Source organism: Humulus lupulus, chromosome X (assembly GCF_963169125.1).
Source record: "Humulus lupulus chromosome X, drHumLupu1.1, whole genome shotgun sequence".
NCBI classification, from domain to species: domain Eukaryota; kingdom Viridiplantae; phylum Streptophyta; class Magnoliopsida; order Rosales; family Cannabaceae; genus Humulus; species Humulus lupulus.
This window is the reverse complement of record NC_084802.1, coordinates 254975513-254982338: the sequence shown is the minus strand read 5'-3', so window position 1 is coordinate 254982338 and position 6826 is coordinate 254975513. Positions and strand designations below refer to the sequence as shown.

The window sequence follows — 6826 nt, the reverse complement described above, 5'->3', positions numbered from 1 at the left end:
ACTTTCATCAAGTTTTGGACGATGCCACCACGGTGGCCTACAACCTGATCAGCAAGGGCCAAATGTTGGATCTCGGGAACCGAGTTCCTCTTCCTATTATTCTCGAGCTCCCCCCTCCTCAAGAAGTCTTGCCAGCAATTGAAGATATCGAGGAGGAATAAGACGTGGCACTGCTGGTGCGCAAAAGGCGAGCTCCTGAAGATAATTAGGGGTCTCATCCAGAGCGAGGTGCATCCAGGGAAACAGCTGACCCCTCCTGGCAAGGTAACCCTTATAGAGAGTTAGATCCAGCTACTATCAGTTTTAGGCTAGTTCGTTTCAACCCCAACCAGCTCGTTATTCGCAACCCTACAGACCCGGACCTAAACACAAAACTCCTTTAGTGTGTGGATCATTTGGTAGTACGCTATGACCATAGCTACAAAAAATGTACCATTATGGTTGACAACTCCCTCCATTTTAGGTCCTCTATTTTTGAGTGATATGCTTACTGTTATTAATTTGATGATCATGGCATGTTTATTACCTGGATAATTGATTATTGGTTTGCAGATTAATATCACTGATTATGTTAACAATGTGGTTTGCTGAGTATCTGATTGATGATTAATGTTTTATTTATCCATTGATTATTGTGTATCCTCTGTTATATGGTTTTCTTGCTGGGCCTTGGTTCACGGGTGTTACGTGGTGTAGATAAAGGCAATGGTAAGCTGGACCAACACTGATTTGGAGAGTTCTGTGGGCGGAATGTACATAGCTGGCTGCTCGGCCGCAATGACCAAGGAATGATACAGGGACAGTAGACCCTAAAATGCCTATTTTTCCATTAGATTGGCTTATGGTTGTTTATAACCTTTGAGATTTTCTAAACTGTTGTTTAATCCTGTTTATTTTTGGGATACTATGTAACAAACATTTATTTAAATGAAATTTTTTCTTTTTTGACCAAAATCGTTTAACCTTAGTTCAGTAATGGTTTAGCTACACATTTTCAACAAAGTGACTTGATTAGCAAGTCTTGCACCTTTATTAATATATAGTGTAACGATCTTGGTTACCTAGGGCGTTACAACTTAGTATCAGAGCAGTCTAGGTTTAAGGGTTCCTGAAGACTGGCTGGACATGTACATTCATCGCTAAAGACAGACTCGGCTCAAGGTTTCGTAATTGTGTATACATGTTTATATGCTTAAGTGATTGGAAAGATTTATGAATGCTGATATCTGTTTAATTAATAGGGAGTATGAGAAACTGATAGGGCCTAGCCCTTGACTGTTGTGTGATTATATTGAGGCATGCTTAATAGCATTGATATTGCATGTGGTTGAATATTTGGAAAAACTTTTATATCATGATTGTATGTGATTGGTTGTATTTCAATGTGATACATGAAAGGACTGTTACCCTATCATCAAAGTCTGATCACCAAGTCATTGATTGCAGATTGACTTGGATAGTTATGCGTCCAATATGATCTATACGACTAGCCGGCATTGAGTCTGAGGCTAGAGATGATGACTAGGGCCAGAACCCTCCGCCAGTCCCGGAGAACTGGCAGCAAATATGCAAGCCCGACTTTAGAGCTAAGATGAGCAGATTCGACTTCTAAGACAGCAAACTCCTTCAGGGAATACTGCATCTATTGTGCCACCTGTAGTGGCACCAGTTGTATAGCCAGTGGAGGTTGGGAATAGGTGGGAACCATTGTATGAGCGGTTCAGGACATAGCATCCTCCAACTATAGAGGTGGGACCAGATCAAATAAAGGTTGAATAGTGGATGAGTATGATTACTGCTATTCTAGACTTCAAGAGGGTAGAGGGTCATGATAGGGTGGCCTGTGCCACATATTTGCTGAGAGAGGATGCCCGCATTTGGTGAGAAGTGCCATCACAGACTAGGCATGTTATTACCCTGGGCTGGGATGGATTCAAGGATTTGTTCAGTCAGAAGTATTACAATGTTGCCATCAGAGCAACGAAGGTTAATGAATTTGTGGGATTGGTTCAGGGCAACATGACAGTTACAGAGTATGCTCTGAAGTTCGATAGACTTGGAAAGTTCGCACCAGATCTTGTGCCTAAAGATGTGGAAGTGGCGAACAATATCTGTAGGGAGAGACCTGCAAGGCGAGAGGGTCGCAGAGCGATGCCTCCATATTCTGGGTCTGGTAGGGGTGGAGGCCCCAGTGATCTAAGGAGGAAGACCCCTGACACTTCAACCGCTGCTGGTCCTGATAGGAGAGGTCGAGGTACTCAGGGTGGCCGTCAGGGAGGCGGTGACACATGGCGAAGCTATCTGGAGTGCATGAGGTGCATGATAACTCTTCAATAAAGAGCTATTTCATGTGCTTTTGAACTTATAATTGTGGAAAAATCATTGGTGATGTTAGTTTATTTTTAGCTTTTGTAGCTAACTTTGGTGTTTTTATTATCTTAATTAAGTTTAATAATTTTTGTAGTTTTTAATAGCTAATGGGTTAAAGGTAGTAGTTTCATGGATAACTATTTGCACAAGGAATGAACTAGCATGCGAAACTATTTTAATTGAAATTTTGGTGGCTAAATTATTAGGTTTGCTGCAACAAAACAGATTTTGCTTAAGCATTTTGATTAGGCAGCTTTTGGGCACATGGAACATGTGGCAGTCAATGGGTAAGCTAGAAATTTTGGCTGAGGTGGCAAAGGCAGAAAGAATTAGTCAACATATTGGAGAAAATGACAAAAGTGAAAGGAGGAATTCAAGTTTTTTAAGAAAAAGGGGCAATATTGTACTTTTGGAAAAAAAATGAGAAAACATAGAATGCAAAAAAGAAGGCATCAGCCGTAATAGGAAGGCAACAACCATTTTGGGAAAGAAAAACAAGAAGAAGAAACAAGGAGAACCAAAAATGAGCAAGAAGAAGGTGAAGCAAGAAGCTAGCTCAAGCATCACTTTCGATTTTTTCTTCTTTCTATTTCTAAACTCCATTTTTACATTTTCTTAGTGATTGTTGAATCTTAACATTATGGGCTGTTTTGATTGTTGATTAATGTTTATGAACTCAGCCATAAACTAATTTTTAGGTGGCTTGAATTGTTGATGAGCCCTATGTTATAGTCTATCAATTTCTTGCGCTTTACTTTAGTAAAATCTCCTTTGTTCATTCAAGTGTGCTTATATTAATTTCTTGTTGTTGTTTGGCCAGTAATGGCAAGTTATTTAATTATGTTAAATGCTGGAAAGATTAAATGTAATGGGAAGAACAAGGATGACACAAGTCATAATCTAGGTTAGGTTATGTTAGTAAGTAACATAGGGATATGTTATTTGCCTTGTGTAACTTTTGAGAATTAAACTTTGATTTGCATTCTTAAATCTGATTTTGCATAGGAATATGCTTAATTAGGTAGAAGAATTAATATCGTAAAATCTGGGAAATTTTTATGAGTTTTAAATGAATTCTTATTAACTTGGGAGTTTTGCTAGAATATTGTTGCTGCAATATGTGTGAAATTTGTTCAAGATGATTAATATAGGGGAATTCCATAATTCAAGTCCATTTTGCAATTCATATATTTCTCTCACATTTCTTGTTCAGTTCAGTTTTTAATTTCAGTATTTCCATTTTTTTAATATTTTCCTTAGCCTAAAAACAACCCATTTGATTTTTAGTGCTTATAAGTTGTTTATTAATTGTTTTGCTTATTTTTCTATTTTGCAATCCCCGTGGAGACGATTTACTTATCATTATATTACCTGTGTGACTACGTACGCTTGTGTATTTAAAATCAAATATTAAAATTTTCACAACAAGTTTTTGGCGCCGTTGCCGAGATTGGAATTAAAAAATTTAGTAATATCAATTACTTGCAATTTCTTTATTTATTTAATGTTTTTTCTTTGTTGGGCTGACTTTGTTTGCTTGCTCTTGTGTTTTCTTAGGTGATTTACTATATGAACGAGCAAGAAGACATTGACCTAGCTCCTATTGACCCTAAAATTGAAAGAATAATTAGAAGAAGATTAAGGAAACAACGGGCTTAAAATAGCCTCAATATGGCTGAAGAGGTTGAAGGAGTTGAGGGTGCTAATAATGTCACTAAGACAATTGCTATGGCCGATGATAGAGAGAGAGCCATAAGGGAGTATGCTACCCCCATGTTTAATGAGCTCAATCAGGGCATTGTTAGGCCTGAAATTCAAGCACCCCAATTCGAGTTAAAGCCTGTGATGTTCCAAATGTTCCAAACAGTGGGTAAATTTAGTGGGCTGCCTACTTAGGATCCTCATCTTCATCTTCGTTCATTTTTGGAGGTGAGCTATTCTTTCAAGCTACAAGGAGTGACTGATGAGGCCCTAAGGTTGAAATTGTTCCCTTTCTCTTTGAGGGATAGAGCTAGAGCTAGGCTAAACACCTTTCCTCCCGACTCGATGACTACATGGAATGAGTTGGCTGAAATATTCTTGATGAAGTACTTCCCTCCTACCAAAAATGCCAAGTTTCGCAATGAAATTATGTCATTTCAACAGCTGGAAGATGAATCATTTTGTGAAGCTTGGGAGAGATTCAAGGAGTTATTTAGGAAGTGCCCACACCATGGGATCCCGCATTGTATACAAATGGAAAATTTCTACAATGGGCTCAATTCTTCCACTCGTATGGTGTTAGATGCTTTAGCTAATGGGGCTATTCTCTCTAAGTCCTATAAAGAAGCCTATGAGATTTTGGAGATGATAGCTATTAACAATTGTGAATGGTCCAATGTTAAAGCCTCAACAAGTCGAAAAGTGGCTAGTATACTTGAAGTGGATGCATTGACAACTTTGACCGCTCAAGTTTCTTCAATGACTAACCTTCTCAAGAACATGAGTATGGGGGGAATGGTACAACCAGCTGCTATGGGACAAGTTGCCGATGTATCTTGTGTCTATTGTGGAGATTGGCACGCATTTGAGAGTTGTCCTTCAAATCCCACTTCAGTTTGTTATGTGGGGAATCAAAATGCCAACTGAAATAACCCATATTTGAACTCTTATAATATGGGGTGGAGGCAGCTTCCAAACTTCTCATGGGGGGGGGGGGGGTGTCAAGGAGCTAGTTCAAGCGGAGCACAAATGCAAAACAAGCCTACATATCCACCAGGGTTTTCTCAACAACAACCATGAGCTCAACCACCTCCTCCTCAAGTGTCTCAATCAAGCTCTTTGGAGAGTTTAATGAAAGAATATATGGCCAAGAATGATGCTATGATTCAGAGCCAAGCGGCATCCTTGAGGAACTTAGAAATTCAAATGGGGCAGCTAGCTAATGAGCAAAGGAATAGACCATAAGGCTCTTTGCCTAGTGATACCGAAAACCCAAGGAAAGATGGTAAGGAGCATTGCAAGGCAGTTAGCTTGAGGAGTGGTATAAATCTAGAATTGACTGAGGAGAATTGTACTAGAAACAACGAGCCCACTTCAATCTAAAGTAGTGTGGACTAGGGAGACAAAGCAATGAATTCAAAATTTTTAAATGTTGATCCTTAAGAAATTACTGCAGCAATTGCTCTGCAAAATGCTACAGGAAAGCCTATAAGCAAGCCATCTCCACCATTTCCTCAACGCTTTGAAAAGCAGCAACAAGATGGTCAATTACGGAGATTTTTAGATGTTTTGAAAAAACTTCACATCAATATACCATTGGTGGAAGCTTCAGAGAAAATTCCCAACAATGTGAAGCATGTGAACGATATTTTAACAAAAAAGAGGAGGCTTGGTGAATTTGAAACGGTGGTGTTGACTGAAGGTTGTAGTGCTATATTGAAGAATAAAATTCCTCCTAAATTGAAGGATTCGGGCAGCGTCATAATTCCTTGTTCTGTTGGAGGTAGAGACGTTGGTAGAGCACTTTGTGACTTGGGGGCTAGAATCAATTTGATGCCCATGTCAATTTTCAAGAAGTTGGGGATTGGAGAAGCAAGACCAACCACAGTCACTTTGTAATTAGTGGATCGTTCTATGGCACACTCGGAAGGAAAAATTGAAGATGTACTTATGCAAGTTGATAAATTCATTTTTCCGGCGGATTTCATCATCCTTGATTATGAAGCGGATAGAGATGTTCCTATTATCTTTGGTAGGCCATTTCTAGCTATCAGAAGGACCTTGATTGATGTACAAAAAGGGGAGCTTTCTATGAGGGTGAATGACCAACAAGTGACTTTCAACGTGTTCAACGCTATGAAGTTTCCGGATGAGGTTGAGGAATGCTCTAGGCTAATTGTAATTGAGTCTATTGTCGCTGAAAAAATCCACAAGGAAGCTTTTAAAGATGGAGGTCACTTGAAGAGCTTGAAAACTTAAGTGAAGAGGAAGAAAGCCAAGCTACATGGGTGGAGTCAAAGCAGCCCTTTCCTAAATTTAGGAGGCCTTTTGAGTCATTAAACTTGTTGGAAGGGAATTTTAAGCCTCCTAAGCTTTCTATTCAAGAGCCACCAAATTTAGAGTTGAAGCCCTTGCCTAGTCACTTGAAATATGCTTATTTGAGAGATAATGAAACCTTGCCTGTGATTATTTTAGCCATGTTAGGAGCTCAAAAAGAGAGATCGTTGCTGGCTGTTTTGAAGAAATATACAAGGGCAATTGGTTGGACCATGGCGGATATCACGGGTGTAAGTCCCTCATTTGTATGCATAAAATTCTGTTGGAGGATTGCAGTAATAATTTTGTTGGAGGATTGCAGTAATAATTCTGTTGAGCAGCAGCGAAGGCTTAATCCTATCATGAAGGAAGTTGTTAGAAAAGAGATAATTAAGTGGCTTGATTATGGAATTGTTTACCCAATTTCAGATAGTTCAAA

General features: G+C 39.1%; 1 non-coding gene across 1 annotated transcript; it reads right to left on the bottom strand.

Moving 5' to 3' along the window:
• Window positions 1-4482: 4482 nt before the first annotated feature.
• Window positions 4483-4589, bottom strand: LOC133807765 (small nucleolar RNA R71). The gene has a single exon (XR_009879659.1). It is a non-coding gene; the product is annotated as a small nucleolar RNA R71 (small nucleolar RNA).
• Window positions 4590-6826: the final 2237 nt, after the last annotated feature.